This window comes from Lichenostomus cassidix, chromosome 2 (assembly GCF_008360975.1).
Source record: "Lichenostomus cassidix isolate B80296 chromosome 2, HeHo_3.0, whole genome shotgun sequence".
NCBI lineage: Eukaryota > Metazoa > Chordata > Aves > Passeriformes > Meliphagidae > Lichenostomus > Lichenostomus cassidix.
The window spans coordinates 123,465,100-123,484,339 of record NC_139482.1 but is presented as its reverse complement, the minus strand read 5'-3'; the positions used below and the strand labels follow the sequence as shown (position 1 = coordinate 123,484,339).

Here is a 19,240-nt window from a genome sequence, read left to right as displayed (position 1 = left end):
ACCCTAATCATCTAATGGAGATGATCCAAAGGCTACATTTGCATCTAAACACAATAACCCATGCAGAAAATATCTGGTTTTTATTTACAAATTGCAATGAACATTTCTTTTTCTACTCAGAATGGTTCTCTTTAAAGAAAAGGAAGCTTTGTCTTCCAAGAGATGATGAACAACTGATTTCATATTGTTTGGATAAGGTACAGTGATCCTGTCAGTCAAGACAAGTTACACATAAGGAGCTGAAAGACTGAGACTATATAAATGGCTTTGCCCTGCCATTTTCAACTAGGGAAGCAGCCTCCAGTAAATAAATGATGTGGGTACAGAGCAAACTCTTTTTACACTGCATCTTAATTAAGAATTAATTAACAAGTCCTCATAAAGAAATTATTGATTCCTGGATCTTCTATGCTTTTCTGTGGTATTATTTTAAACAAACGTCTGGGGTTTCAGCCCTAAAAGACACAAAAAGCATTTACAACCACAGAGCATCCTGATCTCTAATTTGTGCGCATTAGAATTTTAACAATATAAATCAGCGTTTGTTTGGGGTTTTTTCCATGGATATAAAACCTCTCAGACTTCTCTGTCTGGTAGTTCTCTTTCAGGCAGTTAGTTTCTGACCTCAGTGGCTTCATCAGCAGTGATGGGGAGGAAGGGCTTTGCTTCTCTATTCTGTTTAGCTTATTTATGGTGGTTTATTGGTTTAAACCCGCAGGCAGCCAAATACCTCCCAGCTGCTCACTCACTCCCCACCAGTGTGATGGGGGAGAGAAAGAAATAAAAGTAAAACTTGTGGGTTGAGATGAACAGTTTAATAGAACAGAAAAGGAAGGGAAAGTAGCAATAATGATAAAAGAATTTACAAACAAAATGATGCACAATGCAAATGCTCACCCCCCACTGAAACAATGCCCAGCCAGTCCCCAAGCAGGGGGCTGCCTCCAGCCAATTCCCTCCTGTTTTATCACTCAGCATGATGCCATATGGTATGGAATGTCCTTCTGGCCAGCTGGGGTCATGTGTCCCAGCTTCTTGTGCCCCACAGTCTCCGCGCTGGCAGGGCAGTATGAGACGCTGAAAAGTCCTTGACTTAGTGTAAGCAAGTGCTAAGCAACAACCAAAACATCAGTGTGTCATCAACATTATTCTCACCCAAAATCCAAAACAAAGCACTCTTTTGACTACTAAGAAGAAAATTAACTCTATCCCAGCCTAAACCAGGATAACTAACACTACAAAGTAGTTGAGCTTCTTCTCAAGGCAGACCAAGATTGCTCTAGGTCTCCTTCAGCCCTTTCCAAACAGGGCACCCCTTTACACAGCCAATTAATAAAGCAGCAGTGGAGCCTGCAGAGACTCAGCCAGACACAGAAACCTGCCTTCCACTAGAGCTCCCTGAGCCCTCAGCTATCACTTCTGCTTGGCCCCTCTCCAGGCTGGATTAGATGCACCCAGCAGGGACTGCACCCTGCCAGAGCCTCTTCGTTTCTGTCTAGCTCAGAAAGGGACAGAAAAGCCAGCTGTCTTCAGTGTGTAAAAATTAGGGACATCTTGGGGAAAGACCTCAGTAAATACTGGTTTTTAAACAATTGCCTACCATCATAGTAAATCTCTGGCATGTGGGATAGACTCTAATTCCTTCCTCGTTTGCAGCCACTCCCCTTTTCCTGTTCTGAGTATGTCTGCATTGCAGTCACTGTTCATAGAAATACTGCCAGACTGGGTTAAGCTCACTCAACTCCTGCAAACTGCTGCTGTAGCAGCAAAAACCTCTGTTATAAATTCTGCTTCAGCAGATTTCTGCATGGCTTTGTGTTTTAAACTATCCACAGTACAATTAGTCAGAACTTTTAAAAGTGGAGGTCTGTAGTCTGTCAGCTGAGCTGAGAACCCAGGAATTCAGAGGATCAGTCCTTAGATGCAGGTATTTTATTTGGGCATCTAATTTAAAAAAGCCCAAACCAAACCACAAAACCTAAAACACCACCAGTACAATTTTGTGAATTTCTATCTTTGAAAGGGTAGCAATTATCTTTGGTAATTTCATTCCCATGGTACATACTGCCTTTCTGCTTATCTCTGCTGAAATGCATTTTGCTAAACAAAACAAAGCTCACTAGTCCTTTTCCTCTCGCTACTCAACAGTTTCGAGTCTTGACCTTCAAGTGTAAAGGTGAATTTGTACACAGTGTTCTCCAAGTCTCTTTCTCTGTCACTACAGCTCTGTTTATCCCAGCTTCTTCAGGAACCTGTTCCCAGTTTTACTCCCTGGAGTGCTTCTCTGACAGTGGCAGGAACAGGAGAAACTCGAGGGAAAGAATTGGGATTTTCTATCCCAAATCCAGGACAAGTTTTGATTAAATTTAGACAATCTAGGACCAAAGTTTCTGTGCTCTGGCTGCCATACTAGAGACTTCCCTTATTGAAGTAGGAGGAGCCCTTCACACTTGTCAAAGTTCTGCAGAGTATCAGGTTCCTACAAACTGCTTTACATCTCTAGCAGGTTTATTGCATGTTGAAATTCCCCCCCAACACAGCACTGTGCTGCAGGTGTGCCACACGACAGGCAGCACAACCTGCCTCCACGGCGCATCGGTGTCCTGACTTGTATGCATTAAACTTTAACGCATTTTGTGTCTCCCTGACATCTGTGCAGATACAGGGCACAAGTATGTTGATCCTGCAAGTGTGAACCTTCAAGGTTCCATGGGTAGAGACCTGCTATGCATTTAGATTTCAGTTGGAATAGTTAACCCTGTCTTTCTTACTCGGCATAGTGTTGAGAGAAATCTTTTTATGGAGCAGCTTTCCTCATCCTTTTGTGAACAAATGCAGCATTCAGGGCCAGATGAGGACATAGAGGAGATTGCTACCATATTGCATGAGACAGGGGCTGGCAGGAGGACAAGAAGGAGGGGAATGCCACCTTGTTAGTAAAGCCAAGTCAAGTGCACCTTTGTACCATGCATCTTTCTACCAAGGTGGATGCTGCACATCAGCTAGTTCAGACATTCATGTCATCAAATGACAGTGGCCTGATGGACTAAAAACTTGTCTTCATGGGTGTCGGGTAGCAACTTGTGTTGCATGATGTAACTCACCACTTTTGCTCTTGATTCAGATGGCCAAGCAGAGCGACCTATAGTTTTTTTGAGGAAAAGGGGAACCATATTCTTCTGCTCCTCTCCCAACCATCTCCCATGTGATATCTGTGGCACTGGTACTTACCTGCTGTTGTTATGTACTGATGGGCTTGCTAAGGAAATGAAACCTCTGCCCTGTTGAAAAAGCTTCTTTGTTCATTCCCAGGTGATTAATTGTTTACATGGTCATCAAATTGCCCTCTGAGTGTGTGACAGGAAAATAAGTCCTGATGATAAAGCACATTGTCAAAACTGTCCTCATGTAGTTTTAATTACTTTGGGTGTTGCAGCAGACAATTATTCCACATATATTTTATTGCCGGTCAAGATGTACACATAAAATTAATTTATTTTAAATGGAATAAACTGCTTTTGTTAAGAAGTGTGCTTTTATGATTAAAGGAGGGAAGTAATTTATGAATGACAGCAGGAATGTAGTATTGAATAGCAATGCGCGGAGCATGCTAGTTACTGAAAATTAGAAAAATATTTTGAACATCTCATTGCATCTAGGTGGTGGCACTGTCAGGAGCTATTCTTCCATCCTTGCAGTCACGAACTTAATATGCAAAAACTTAATTACTGTCTTGTTATACAATTTCATCCATGGAAGAGCCCTGCCTGTGCTAGTATAATACGAAAAGCATATATTTCATCATTTCCATCCATGACTTAGTCTGCAAAGGTGAAAATGTCACTAGTTCTCTGTCTACTATGCTACCCACAAAAAAAAATCCCTAACACAGAGATGCCAAAAACCCCACCCATGTCAGAATAGGCATACCATCTTACCAGCCACTAGAGCACAGTCTCTTCATGGTGAGATGTAGGTTGGACCCAAACTACTTCGGTCTTTGTTGGGTTTTTCATCTTTCAGCCTCAAAAAGAAAATTTGAAGGTAGTGTCTTCCAAATATCTCCCTGGACCTAAGACGTAAACTTCTGGTGTCAATACATAATCATATCATAAACTATGTAAAAATACAGCTTCTTCACATGGTACGGATACAGGATTTCCAGCACCAGCTGCTTTGCTATACAAATCATTCTTACTGCTTGATATGACAGTCTACAGCACATGGACAAGTCAGCAGCAAACCACTGAAATCTGCTGTGCTTGCATGACTGAGAGGAGAAACAGAAATTGATAAAAAAGAGCCCTTATCTTCAGAGTGAGAAAACCCACAAGCACCGCTATCCGCCCTCACCCCCATCTGCCACCAAGCCTGGTGAAACTGCCTGCACAGGCTGCTTCTGTTCCCTCCCTGGAGGTATTTGCTGATGGTTACACCCACCTGTGCCTCTGCTGTGAGAACCACACCAAAAGCATTGAAAGGAAGGAAGACAGAAGTGACACTGCTCGAGTAGGAACTCTAGAAACAGAGGCCAGAAAACAGTGCTGCAATTAAATTTGACTGAATGTTTCTCAGGATAAGGTAACCTACAAGGACTAGCCCAGAAAACACAATGCTAAATCCATTTAGCTCTCGATCACTTACATTTACATAATGAAATTATTGGTATATTTCTCCTCAGTGACCTGGTTTTGGATTATTATCACTTTGAATTCTTTTGTACCTAAATTTATAAGAGCAAGTCAGAACGTCAGGCTTTCCTTACACAGTCAGGATATGATTTGCCTATAACCAGAGATATTCAGTTCCCTTGCTATTTACCCTCAATTTTAAATGTTTGCAAAATTGCAGTCAGCTTAAATACATTTTGAATTACACAGCTGTGTAATTCAACTCCACAACGCGTTAGCAAAGGGCGCCTTTAAAATAGTTGAGTAAATTTTAAAAATATGTGCATTTTCTTTCAAGCTTTTCCCATTCCTCTCAAAAGTCCAATGTGCCAGAACCTTGGGAGAAAGAATGCTTGATGGATCAAGTAAAACCATCTTGATTTGTACTAGCTGGGTAGCCAAACTGGCAACACTGATGCTGAACTGCTCCCAGACAACTAAATGCACAAGTTTCCTAAAGGTGTTGCAGATGTTCCATCCCTAGAACTGTTCAAGACCTGGCTGGATGAAGCTCTGAGCAACCTGGTCTAGTCCCTGTCCACATCAGGGGGCTTGGAACTAGATGATCTTAAATCCCTTCCAACCCAAACTGTTTTATTATTCTCTGCAACCATCTGCTGCCAGAGCACAATCATGAGGTGTTTGGTGTGGTGGAACAGCTTCCCTATATCGACTGCAAGACTGCAGCAGCTCCTTAGAGTACATGCAGGGTAGATGAGGTTTAGCAAAGATGATTTACCAGTGACACTGTGTAGGGGCTCACACTTGCAGACAGTGATCTGGTGAAACGCTTAAAAAACAGGAAGCTCTGGTGAGCAGGCAGCTGTTATGGTGTAAAAGACTTTTTAAAGCACACAGGCAAGGTAAAGATCAGTGAGATCCCCTCCCTGGCAACAATGTTAAACTCTAGGTGTTGATGGTCACCTCACTGCGGAAGAATTCCCAGGAAGAGTTGTGGAGAAAATCTCATGAGTGAAACATATTTTGTCACTGAATTGCTGATCTCTGCAAATACACACGGTTTCCTGCTTGATACCTTGAATTAGATGGATGAAAGAGCAACAAAGATAATATTTACACATATTTAGCTTCCTGTTCAGGGCTTCATAAGACTCTTATATTCTAACCTATAGTCAGTAACACTACATATCTGGTTGGATGCTTCTCCCAGGTGCTGCATCCACCAGCTGATGTTGTGGCTGTTTGTGTAAAATCCCTCCCATAACACACAAAACCCCATTGTCTGATGCTATTCATTCTGGTAACCATTCCCAGTCAACCAGACAGGTGTCAATCAAACTAATGCCTCTCAACATAAAGACAATCTGTCGAGGGTTGCAGTGTTTGAGTGAATTTAATTTAATTTATTAGAGTTGAAAGGAACCTTTGCCTCTGTGACAATGGGTGAGACAGTTTGTAATCATTCTCATTTAATTGATGAATGTAAACTTGGCACTTGACAATTAACCAGACGTATTAAGACACTAGGGATGAAATCCCAAGAGGATTTCACAAGCATCTACATGCTTCTAAGGTTTACTTTCCTATGGCAAATTCATCTGCAGCTTTTCTCTTTCGGGCAAAGCTGGAGCCATTGAGCTGTGTCTCACAGAAACCAACATCCTCCACTCAAAGAAAAAATCTTGCTGTGAAGGAGAAGGCCCCAAGTCTCCTCTGCTTTCAGTGTGACACTGCTGAAAATACACAGCCTGATGGCAATTCTGTAACCTCACGCAGGCCTACGATCCATGGACTTTTTGCAATTCATGCACAAGTGAGGAATATTAAAGTATGCATTAGCCACAAAAAGCCTACAATAAATTTATTATCTTACATAGGGCTGTTCTGAAGGAGAAATACTACTCTCTGGAAACACTTCTCTTTCCCACGTATTTTCTAGTGCTGAAACTTAACTTGTTTTTATAGCTTGTCCTTTATGGTTGCTTGATTTACCAACCCACTTTGATTAGCTTTTCACTGTTAATTAATACACATTTTCAACCCTTCTAATCACATATTGCTCAAGGGTGGTTATTCTAAAGTCATAGATTTTAAGTCCAGGGTGCATCATTGCAGGCTTTAGCATAACTCTGTAAGATCTCACCCTTTACCCTGGGAATGCAGTGCTGAACACCTCTCTGCTGTGCATGAGAGAATTTTTTTAAGGAAGGAAATCTAATCCTGATTTAAGGATTTAATGTGAGAGAGAAGCTAACCACATCCTGTCATGAGCTGTTTCACTGGTCAAGATCTACATTTTATTTTTAGCTCAAACTTACCCAGCTCCAGCTTCCACCCATAAAGTCTTTGTTAGAACTTTGTTTTCTGAACTGTGTTATTTATAGCCTGTGACAGATCACTTCAGCTTCTCCTCATTTACAAGCTAATTAGAGTTTTATAGATATTTCTAGCTCTCTCACCCAAAGAAAAGCCCTGGAGGACAGCTGTGGTTCTCTCACTCATGCCTCTACCTCTCAGCAGTGTCATCTGATCTGCACAGAAGCTGCTTTTTTCCAGTGCAGTCCCCTCTTCATCAGGACAAAATCTTTCAAGGCCATCAAACTGTCACAGCCCTCAGCACAGCCTGCTCTGCTGATTGTCCCAGCAGCACCAGCAATGGCACTGGTTGCCATCTTCCCACTGCCTTTCTGACACACAGTCTTTGAAGTCTGGATGTAACTTGGCTACTGTTGTGGTTACTGCTGTGTTTCTTCCCGTCATCTCCTGCTTCTTAGAGCTTGCTGTTAGTTCTCTGAAGCCACACATCCCACCAGGAGCTCGTGTTTACCCACCACCTAAGAGGTCACCAAGATCTTTGTATAACCCCTCATCTCGCCATCAGTCCCCATCTGAAGGAACCTACAGTTACTTGGGTATTTCTATTTTTATTTTAAGTTATTGGCACATAATTTTCTTTTTCCATCACATTAGTTCAAGGGCTTTTAGGTCAATGGGAACTGTTCTGGGTGTGATTCCATGCAATATATGTGAGCTTAGCGTGCTTGTCCCTGCTGTGTTTTCCAGTGTCAGTTCAATCTAAAAAGGCTTTAACATATAGTTTTAAAAGAGTTTACATGTTACATTATGTAATGCAATGTTTGCATTCATTCTGACGCACTTCAGATCTGCTCTCCCTCCTTCGCTCCATTTCCCTACCCATTTCTCTGCCTGCAGCCCACGCTTTCTGTCTGCCAGCTATAAAGAGACTTCAGAATTTTAAAAATAGCTATTTAAAAGCAACAAACCAAGGCTTAAATGAAATACAGCAGGAAAGAACTGCTCTAGGGAAACTCACTAAGTCAGAATACACCAGGGCTTTCCTGCAGGGTTTTAACAGTGACTTTGTGTAGCTGCTTGGACCTAAATCTACACATTTAGCTGAACCATCACCATGAGAGGTTTGTCCTTTATCTGAGTACAGCTAATTGCAGATTTACTTTGGGAAGAAGAATTCCAGATATAAATTAATTTAAATGATGTTTTATTACATATTCTTCTGTACCATGAAATTTTATTTTCCCCTCATGAGAATTTATAGGCTAAATCTGGATTTAGATGCCTCTGTTTAGACAAGCATGCTCAACAGATTTTGCCCCATGGTATTTAATGAAAAAGAAAATGTCATGAGGCCCTCCCCTTTGGAAATAACCAGTTAAGAAAAGATTAATGAAGATATATTTATGTCCACACTGTCCCCTGCAGTGAGGTTAGGAGGTATATTCATCATGTACATCAGGATTAACTCCATTTCTGCTGTAGCATTGCAATTCTCTTGAAACTGTAAAGCTACTGACCTACTTTTCAGGTGGTTTGGTGAAAGTCACTACAAATCCTTCTGGCATTTCAGCACCATAAAACTGTACTGTTTTACAGGAATAGAGCAACCTCTGAAATGGCAAAAAATACAAAACTAAGTCACAAAATGGAATTTGAATTCTCAATGTTGGGAAAAATAAGAATAGTTTTCATAACAAGTACACACAGGGAATGAGCTGACGTGGAAGTGCCCAACAGGAATTTGTCTCAAAGGGCAGTCTCTGCAACCCCAGATATGTTATAATCTTTGATGACCTTCTGCTTCTCTCCTTCTTTTTGTAAAAAAGTTACTGGAACATTCCCCCACACACACTTTTTTTTCATTCATGTGAAATAGCAGCTCTACTAAGACCAGGCTTATGTGTATATAGAATTACACCAGCTAAATGTTGCTCAGCACAGTCTAGCTCAGTTGAATATACTAATTCTTGAGGTTAAAATACACCAACTTTCTCCATAGCCCTTGCTCCCTGCTAAGGCAGCTTCTCAGGAAGGCAGTGTTGGAATATTTATCAAGAGGAAGGTAAAAGCCCAGGACAGACATGTTTGGCACCTTCCACCACTGTTTGCCCCTCAAGCTGTGGTAGATGGATGCTGTCAAACAAGGTGGAACAGGGCACCAGGCCTGGAGACACAAGCTTCTCACTCCAAAACAAAGACAAAGCAATACCTGAGTCTGATGCCAGCAGACAGAGATGTATGAGCTTATACAAAGCAAATCCTAAATCGCTCTCTCAAACACAAGAAAGACTTCTCACAAATTAAACCCAACCAGATTATCTTAAGATCTTAAAGGATTTGCTTCTGATTTCATAATATCAGCCTCAGTGAAAAGTGGAACAACATTTTCTGTAGCTGCATTGGGAAGTCCTGAAGTATGTTATTTTACAGCAGAATCTTGGACAGACATTGTAACTGCTGTATCACTACCACTATATTGGTAAAATGATCTCCTGCATTGCTTTAGTCCTTTGAGGACCTGGAGATTAGAGAGCATGTTTCTGCTTCCCTGCACCAGCTGTACAAGGGCTGCCCCAGAAAACAGAGCATGAACATAACACCCAGGCAGTTCAAAGCCCACATTGATTTGTCTTGCCCAGTAATTACATTAACGTCTCTGTGGTATGGTTATACAGTGCAGCCAGTGGGGAAGGGGAGGAAAAGGATCTAGTGAAGAAAAAAAGGACACAAGTGAGCAATTCAGCTGTTACACAGTAGTTTGACAGATACACAGGGAATTGCATATTGTTTTTTCATCAACTCTTAAGATCTGTTCACCAGTTAGAGGAATTGAGGACAGTAAAATTATCACATATTTAAAAATAATGATTGGGGCTCATTGATAGAAATCCTATGATAAGTCAAAAAGTGGTGGGACCAGCACAGCACTGAGCAAGGGAGCAGAGTGTTTCAGCACTGCTGTGGCTTGCTGCAGATGGAAGGAAAGCCTTTGTCGCTGTGTCTCCATTGCTGTGGTTAGGACCACTGACTGTGTGGAAGAGGGAAGGGTTTCTCTCCCTCTGCCACTCTTGCATTGTTTCCAGGCCCTGTCCAGACTAACACTGCATGGGAATTGATCTGATGGTATAGGAGAGGTGTTAGGCAGGCAAGACAGAGGGGAACCACCATGGTATATGCCAGCTAGATGACAGGGTTATAGGAATTTCTCTGAGTTTTTCTTCTGTTGCCCTATCTTGTAAGTTAGAGATTGGGAGATAAGATTTTACTGTAGTTGAAACACCCACACAACACCCCTAAAAAGTATGCCAGGGGGTACCCCATGGAGCATGTATATGGTGGCAAAGGCAGGAGCAGGCTATGTAGCCTGCAAGACCTGGAAGAAAATAGTGTCTGAAGATGCTAGAAAAAAAGGGGTTACATTCCAGGAATGTTCCAGCCAACGCAGGACAACTGATCCTCCTCTAAGAGGTCCCTTGGAAGTGAGTCAATATTAACCAAGAAAATAACTTGGCTTATTTTTTTATATTTGTTACAAAAATTTTTAAAAAAATTAAAAAGGTAGCAGACATTTTTGAGAGTGAATGTTGCATACTGATATAGGGTAATATCTGACAGTAGTTTAAAGACACTTCAGAAAATTGAGGATTAAATGTCTTTCCTAACATTAACATTGTACTAAATCAAAAGCTTTACTCTTCCTGAATGTGAAATAGCTTTAGCTATATTATTGAGCAGATAGCCTTTGAAACAGAAAGATCCTTTTATCAAAAAGGAAATAGTTCCTGAGTTTGCCTGAGGCAAGTGTCCTTCCACAAGATTTAAAAAGGTGGGAAAAGAAAGTGGAAAAATAATTAATCTAACTTATTTTAAAACATAGATATTACATTTTTGCATTTCAAATAATGACTTGTTTAAATTTTAGTCTGTCTGTAATTTCTGTCTATGTAATGGATTTTGTTTGCTTGTCATTTTAAATACATCCCTGTCTTGGGGCACCTGAGCTATGCATTTAGCTCAAATTAATTTCTGCAGTTTTAATTAATTATGATTCCTATATTAAAAATTATCTTCAAGATTATTTTTAAAAATCCTTTTTTCTTATTTGTAAAACATCAACAGAGACAGGAGATATACACACCCATAAAAATAATTCTCTAGGTCCAAAATTTATTAATTTTTTTCAGGTCTGGCTTCACTTCTGACTGCCTGACAACTCAAAGCCATTTGAGAAGCCTGAAAGAAAACCTATTACAGAATTCAAAGGTAAAAAGACTGTATGTATCTGGACTCCATGGTATCACAGCTGTGCACCAGGACTGGCTCAGCTCCCCCCCCTCGGGCTGCAGCTGCTTTCCAAGGCGCTGATGCCCTGTGGTCATTCCCCCCGCCTGCAGCCCTTGGGATGGTGCTTCTTTTCAGGCAGGGATGAGACCCATCCCACACGTGGAGTTTAGCATGCCATGGAACTCCCAACCTTTAATTTGACCTCCAGCTTCCTGGCAAGGGAGGTGGGAAAGGTCAACCACTTCAGGCTGTAATCCTTCAAACCTCTTCCTAAATGCAGTCAGCTGTGAAAAAAGTCACACTGGTGAAGCCTTTGTCATTCAAACTGAGCATTTGCCCAGACTCCTTTCACCCCCCATGACCTGAGCCCTTACTTGCCCAAACCATGAACCACTTAGACAGACCCTGCCCTTTCCTGTTTGGGGTGGGAAACTATTGCAGTACCTTGTTCACTAAGTTCTGATCTCAGAGCAGGACAATTTTCACCTTGAGAAATGTAATTCTCTTCATGCACCACCACAGCTCTTGCTCTGGACTAGGACCTCAGAACTTCTCGTTCCTGCTCTCCATATTTTTCAGGTGAGTAATAATTAATCATTCTTAGCCTAAAGGAAAAGAATTTTTTCTAGCCTTTGCAAGAATCAACCTTCTACCTCAGTATGTGAGACAGTGGCAAAGGCATTGATTTGCCTTTTAAAATTGCTTTGTTTTGGTTATTGTTTTGGGGGTTTTGTTTGACAAAAAGCTACTTTAGAGCATTAATGGTCACAATATGTTCAGGTTTGTTACACTTAGCAGGTGGGCTTTTAGTTGAAATGAGTATTAGTGAATTTGAAAAATCTTTTTTTTTTACTCAGTTTTGATTTGCTTCCAAATACCTGCCCTGTGGTCTGCCCTGTGGCCAGGATATGCATTTGTAATGGGCTCCTCTGTGGTAATGAATTTCTTGACAGGGTTTCTGGTACGTTTTTAAAGATCACTTCAGCCCCTACACGTGTGATGCAGCAGCATCTCTGTTCATATTTAGCAATGGGAAATCAGTCCTTAATTTCCCAAAGCCAGCACAATGTCCTGAACTTTGCTGCTGCAAACTAAAATTTATAGGTATAAATACAAATAGTGGGAGCTCAGATAAACTAAATTATTTGTAGATTCGAGCCTGATGCTTGTGACTGTCATTAGAAGCCAGTTTGACATCCTAGTAATTACATTCAGATGGGTTTGGGTCAAACTCACTGTATTTTTTTCTCCTAGAAAATGAGCTCAATGATCCTACATATTCTGGCAGTTTAAAAATATTGATGGAGGACTGTATTACAGCAGCCTTAAAGATTTTATTTAAGGTAGTTATGCAAAAAAAATACATTAATGAAAATAGTTGGTAACTGTGAATATAGATTGTCATTATTTTTAATACTAGCAACCAATTTTCTGACTAAATAATTTATATGCAGATTTCTAATACTTGTGGGGAAAAAGTATGATTTTGATGTAATTTTCTGAACCAAAATATTTTCTCAGTCTGTTACAGTCATTAGTTTTAATTTCTTATGTTCGTTTTCCTTCCCAACCATCATCTACAATCAATACTACTAATTAGTACCACTTCTCCAGTTTCCTAGTGAAAGTCTGATGGAAGAGAGTCCATTTGAGGGTGCAAGTGTTCCCCTTTGTCTTGTCCAGGCCATTCCTGAAGCTAAGAACAAGTAAAATGTTAAGAATAATCATATTTTCCAGTAACAATTCAAGATACAAAGAACAACAAAGTACTCCTGAATAACAATTCTGCAGCAGTGTCAGCTAAAATGCTGCCATGGGCACCTGCTCACTCTCTAAAAATACATTTCTGGACTGTGTCACCAGAATTAATGAGCCTAAAACATCTACTGTCTCATGACAATGGGATTCCTGGGTGGAAAGCTGCGTGTGGAAAAGTGCCAGGCAGATGTACCTCAGACCTTGCTCTGCTGCCCTGTAGCTGTGCTGCTGAGGAGCAATTGCCGCCAAGTCAAGGCACTCCAAGGCTGCTGCCCAGGTGAGTCAGAAGCCAAAGCTGGGGCCCACAGTGGGAGGATCAGTTATTTGCTAGGGCTGACCATGGGTCCAGGCACTGCTCAGCAGGTACAGCACTACTTTGGTCTTCTTCATTCTTGGTGAGCAGTATAGAAGTGAGCTACCCCCATGCTGGCATCCCAAGGAATGACTTTGGCTGTTTGACACATTTCTCTCCTTTGGAAAAAGCCTTGGCCCAACACTTCAGTCAGAAGACAGTTTATTTGCCCTCAAGGTCTCAGCATTAACCAGGCAGCAGCACTAACAACGACCATCTCACTCAGACAAATCAGCCTCGCCAGGAGCCACTGCTTTGACAGAGCTACTTTACATGCCTCAGCCATAATGTGATTTGTCACTGGTTTCAGAGACGCAGTGTGCAGCCATCCAGGCTTTCACAGGATTTTTTGGGCTGTAAGAAAGTTCTATTAGATTACTTACTCTGTCCCATTGACAGTGGCATCTTCTTACTGATGATCTCCTTGAATGGAAGCAATGCTTTCCTACAAGCCCCCACACATTCTTTCACATCTCCTTCCTATCCCTAATGGTTTGATTTCCAGAGGTGATGGTATCCTCAGGCCCTTTTGCTCCTTGAAGAAGTAGGACTGCTCAGATCTCTTGAAAACCAGGCCAGCGATGTACGTATAGGGGAGTAAGTGTTATCTTTGTGAGTAGCTCCAGGCCACGTCATAATACGCTCTGTTAAGTGAGGACAAAGTCCATGCTTGGGGGATGAGCAGTTAGGAGTGATGCCGGGCTGGCATGAAGAAAGAAACACATCAGTCTATTCAAACTTTATTTCCAGTGTGCAGCGAGAGGGAGCTTAGCAAGAATGAGCATCCTCCCTGTCTTAAGGCAGGTAGAGCACACTTCATCACAGCAACTGGCATGGGTGAGGGACACTGGAAAGGTTCATTTAAACACATGGTACTGCTCTGCATTAGGAACTCATGGGAAGTTGACACGTGTATGGTTTAAAGTTGCATTCTCTTTATCATGAGTTTTGCTTATGCTATGTGCAAATGATAATTAGGGGATGTACCTCAACATATCTTCAAAAGATAGTTGTTTCCTCAAAACGCAGAAGCCTGCAGCCTGAGAACTGATTTTTCTCCAATTATTTACTAAAACTTCTTTAATGATTATTTCTACTTAAATAAGAGATGTGGAACTAGGACTATGCTGTTACATAAAACAGGAGTGAATTTAAGGATTGCAGCCAGCTGCAGCGCTGCTGGCTCCTGCAGAGTTTGTATATTCCTGGTTTAACACGTGTAAATTGACCTCTAAAACTGCATCTGTGAGCACCTAAGCATATCCAGTGGCTTGATCTTGCCATAAGGGGGAAGTCTTGTTCCTTCTCCTTTTCCTCTGACCCAAACTTCTTCCCAGACACAGACCCTGCCTGCTCACTTGTGGTGGCTCTGGAGTTTATTTGACTCACCTGTGAGCTGATACAACTCAATGACACAGCAGAAAACCAGGCAGCTGCTTCTTTCAGGGTCACGTTTCTGCTTGGTTAGTGACCAACCCTGGTGACTGAAGGGCTTCATTCATTCACAGGTAGCTGGGCTTACGAAAGAGAGGTGATGGGATTGCGTGGCTGGGAACACAGCGTCCTCATTCTGGTGAAGATGAACTGCTGGCTTAGTGATTACCATCCTAGGAAACTGAAACCTAAGGTGTCAAACTTGAATACCAAAATCTGTTTTAGTCATCTGAAAATGCAGTTTAGTAAAACAACCTGTTTCGCACAAGTGCAGCTGAGGCCAGTCCTGTGCCTCTGGAGCAGAATGTCTCCTGCAGCTTGTACAAGCCCTGCTGACCCCCTGCCTGCCCCTGACACTCTTCCCACACTGGCTGGCAGGATATTTGTACGCCTTCCCTGGGAGCTAGGCTGGGAACTGGTCCAGCTGAAAAGGAACTTCTGTACCCAGCTCAGTTAGAAAGAGTTGTGACAGTACGATGCAGGGCAGAACAAGGGACAGAGATGGGCTATTCTAGGCTGGGTCAGAGCTAAGCTTGTACGTGTCCAGCTCCTCCTTGCTGCTGCTCTCATAGAATGCTACAGGTCAAAGGCTGTGACCCCCAGCAGCTCGTGCTGTGCTTCAGCTGTGCTGGTGTTAGCCTGCTGCCCTAACTACTGCCAGCAACTGGCCCTTGGACAAGAGATTAAATCGGGTGCTTGGGATTTCCTCATTCTAGAACGGGAAAACAAAAAGGCAATGGAGATGCCTGAGATGGAGGGTGGCTCACTGCTATGTGTGTATATTACTTGTATGTTATTTCCTTCTAACTATAACTGTGACACTGCATAACACAAACTACAATGTAGGCTTCCAAGGTTTCAGTTGTCCTTCCTCTCCCGGTCTCTTATAACATTTTTTACATTCCTTTGTTGCATTTTGGGTCTTGCTAAACTGTAAGGCCCTTGTGGCAGAGAGTGCATCACTGGTGTGCCAGCGCAGTGTCTCAGATAATGGAGCTCCAGCAGCAGTGGGGGCCTCTGGGAGCGCCTGTCACAGAAATGACAGGAGGGAATAGTTTCACTCTTGCAGAGTGCAGAATTAATCATGTCTAACAGTGCTTGGGTTTTGCCAGGCTTTTTGAAGGACTTCATCTCTGCCTGTGCAGTTTCTATCCCTCCATCTCTCCCAGCTACCCATTACCTTTACACCCCCCTCCTACTCTTCTGTTTTGACTCCATGGCTGATCCTTCCCGTTTGTGAAGAGATTGTAGGCTCCTGTCCCTCATTCTCTGCATCTCCCCTTTCTGACTTCTCTGACCTTCCTGGCCAGCCTGTCTGCTGACTAGGGCTGCAAATAAAGGTTAGGTAATGAGCAAACCCCACTTCCCCAGATTTAAAAGAGAAGCATCTAATAATTGTCTTCTTCCTAAATACAGAGGCAGATAAAATAAACCAAAAAGTATTTAGAGCTGGAGGGCAAAGTAAACATGAGAGGTGGGAGAGAAGAAAGGAAGAGGCAAACAAAAGCCATCCCTATCCTCTGGAGCCATCTTTGGGTTTGTTTCCATTTTAACAGGAGTACAGGTTAAGGTGAGAGTCCAAATTGCTGTGGTAATTCCCTTATATACCATATGTAGTGACTCTGTTCAAAAGCAAGTATATGGACTTGATTCAGCCTATGCTTTTGAAAGGTTTTTTTTCAACTAATTAAATCCAAATAAACTAACTCTCTGGAGGAACTGGGAATGTCTGCAGTAGGGTTAAAGAGATGGAAAATTCCTCTGGGTTTCAGTGTACTGTCATGCTTTGTACGTCCCTTGTGAAGACTCAACGAAAACTGTATTTTGCTGATGACATCGAACTGTGCCAAAAGATACAGCTGAAGGGGAGTAGCTGTTAGAACATTTGTTTCCAGTCTTTTTGGACCTGCACACTACTGTTAGCCTCCAAAATTTCCTACAAATCACAATTTGATTTCATACTTTAAACTGAAAACATTACAGAGGCACCAAATGGCTATGATGGCCTACTGCTCTTTATAGGACATCTACAAGGCTTGAGCAGAACAGAGGAACCACTGGTCTAGAATGAGGGACTGCAGAGGTGGAACAAAAGTGCTGATTCAAGACTCCACATGTGCAAATCTTCACTGATTACAGTAACTACAACCACAGTTGGAGGTGAAAGAGTTAAAGTCTCTTGGATAGTTAAGTTCATTGCAGAGTCACCATGTGTGATGTAGATACTGATGTTAGGGGTTTCACAAAGTCTTCTTGTTTGTAATGGAATGATTTGATGGGAACTTTCTGCAAGAACAACGGGTAAAGGAAACCAGAGAACAAAGTCTGAGAAAACATCATTAGTGTGCCAGTATAGTAGCATGTTAGGAACAGAGAAGAAAAGCAACACCAGAGTGGTAGAATGGCAACCATCAGCTGGATATTACAAGAACTGGCAGGTTACATGCTAGAATAATATGCATTTTGTTGCAGGGGCCATGTGGACAAACTGAGATGTGCTGGACTCTGCTAAGCATGGACTATGTCAACAAGTGCAGACAGAAGTTGCTGGGTAAAGAGCTCAAAGAAGGCTCAAAAATTTTTTTTTTAAAAAAGCAACAAATCAACAGAGGAACTCAACAGCTGGCAATAATGAAAGGTGGTATGAAGGATCAGCTCTGAGGATTCATTGGATGGATGTGCATAGAGATAATAAACTGATCTGTAATCTTGCCAAAGATTAGGTGAAAATGAAAATGCTGGTGGTATTGCTGTATTTGGATTACAAAAAAAACAAACCACCAAGCAATCCATCAAGCAACAAACCAGCACTTTCCTGTATAGGCAAATCCTTGCATGGAAAACACCAAATGCAGATCTGTCGCTGTTGAGCCACTAGCAGAGAAATAGAAACCCAGGTTCTCAGGCAAGAAAAGAGAGCTTTATTATTTTGATTTCCATATATATAGACTTTTCACAGGTCACCCAGATTGGTCAGTCAAAAACCTCCCCCTAGGCCTAATTGGCCAGGCCTGAACTGCCCAAATCTCGAGATCCTGTTTGCAAAAACATCCAAACTTTATCTTTGTTTATAAAACACAGCAAAATGTTCTCACGAGAGAGACCTGTGCTAGCCTCACAGATCCATGCTCAAATATTGAACCAGCCATGTATCTGACAGCAGTGCTACTGCAGAATGGCATATGGGGTTTGAACTTGTTCTCAGGAAGTAAGAGCTCACTGGGTGTTGTCAGTCCTTACATATGGGTGGAAACTTGTAGTAATTGTGCAATTTCCCTAAAAAATCCCCAGAGATCTCAGTTAGGTATTTTGCTTTTGCAGCCTTTTCTGCCTTTGCTCTTACAGTGCTTTTCACTTGCAGTCCTTGCGCTTCCCTTCATCACATAAAAATACAATTATTTCTTTCACTTAAAGAGCTTGGTGCAACATTAAAAAGCCACCAATAACCATGCCGAAGTCCCTTTTGCCGAAATACCTGTCTTCATTAGTCATGCTCACTTAACGACGGGGATAAAAAAAACAAAACCAGGATGCTTGGATTCCTCCTTTTTTCCTCCTTTCCAGGCCGGCCACCGGAGCATCCTCCAGCCGCGCAGCCCCGTGTGCAGCAATCGGGGCGGCGGCCCCAGCAACCGCCGCAGCGCCGGCCCGGCCCCAGCTGCTCCCCGCTGCTCGGGGGCGGCCAAGACCGCTCTCCCCCGGGGCCGCGGCAGTGCCGCAAGGTGGGCAGCGGAGCAAGGCGCTGCGGCGGCAGCCGTGCCCCCGCAGCCTCCGCAGGGCGCGCCGGGGCCGCGCTGAGCTGAGCTGCGCTGCGCTGAGCTGCGCTGAGCTGAGCTGAGCTGCGCTCGCTGCCTGCCCGCGGCGCCGCCGCAACCAGCGCTCCGCTGCCGGCTCCCGGCGGGCGCGGGGACATGCGCAGTGCCCGCGCCTGCCCGCGCCGCGCTCCGCGGCCGCGCTGCGACCCCTCCGCCGCCTCCCCCGACCCTCCTGCCGGGCGGAGGAGGGGGAGGGAGAGAGGGGGAGGAGGAGGAGGCGGGAGGGGAGAGAAAAGAAGAGGAGAGGAGAGAAGAGAGACGAGAGACGCGCCGCAACTTGCTGCCGCTCCTCCCTCCTCCCCTGGCCGCGCCGCTGCCCGGCCCCTGCGGGCTGCGCTCCGCGGGAGGTGGCATCCACGGGCGCAGCGCTCCGCGGGGCCGGCGCCTCCCGGTGAGTTGGGGCGGTGCGCGAAGTTGCCGTGGCGGTGTTTTGGGGGTGCCGGTGCGGTGGCCGCGGGGGCTTGGTGGCGGGGCCGCCGCAGGGCTGCGGGGCTCGGGCGGCGCGGCTGCCGGGCTGCCCCTGGCTGGCCGCGCTGCGGGCAGGCGCGGCGCACATGCGGTGCTGCGGGGGGAACCGGGCCGGAGCGGTCACAGGTGCGGGGCACAGCCCGGCGGGGACAGCTGTGCGGATCTCCGCGGCGCGGGGTTAC

The 19,240-nt window shown here is 43.6% G+C and overlaps 1 protein-coding gene across 4 annotated transcripts in view; it reads left to right on the top strand.

Moving 5' to 3' along the window:
• The first annotated feature begins 18,687 nt into the window (after window positions 1-18,687).
• The window catches only part of PAG1 (phosphoprotein membrane anchor with glycosphingolipid microdomains 1), a 112,305-nt gene continuing 111,752 nt past the window's right edge, over window positions 18,688-19,240 (top strand). For 3 of the 4 annotated variants that reach the window (XM_085053094.1, XM_085053098.1, XM_085053095.1), the window contains exon 1: window positions 18,689-18,981. The gene's annotated coding sequence lies outside the window, so the exon portion shown is untranslated. Of the gene's footprint in view, window positions 18,982-19,240 lie in introns of all 4 variants that reach the window. The other variant, XM_085053100.1, reaches the window with a different exon arrangement.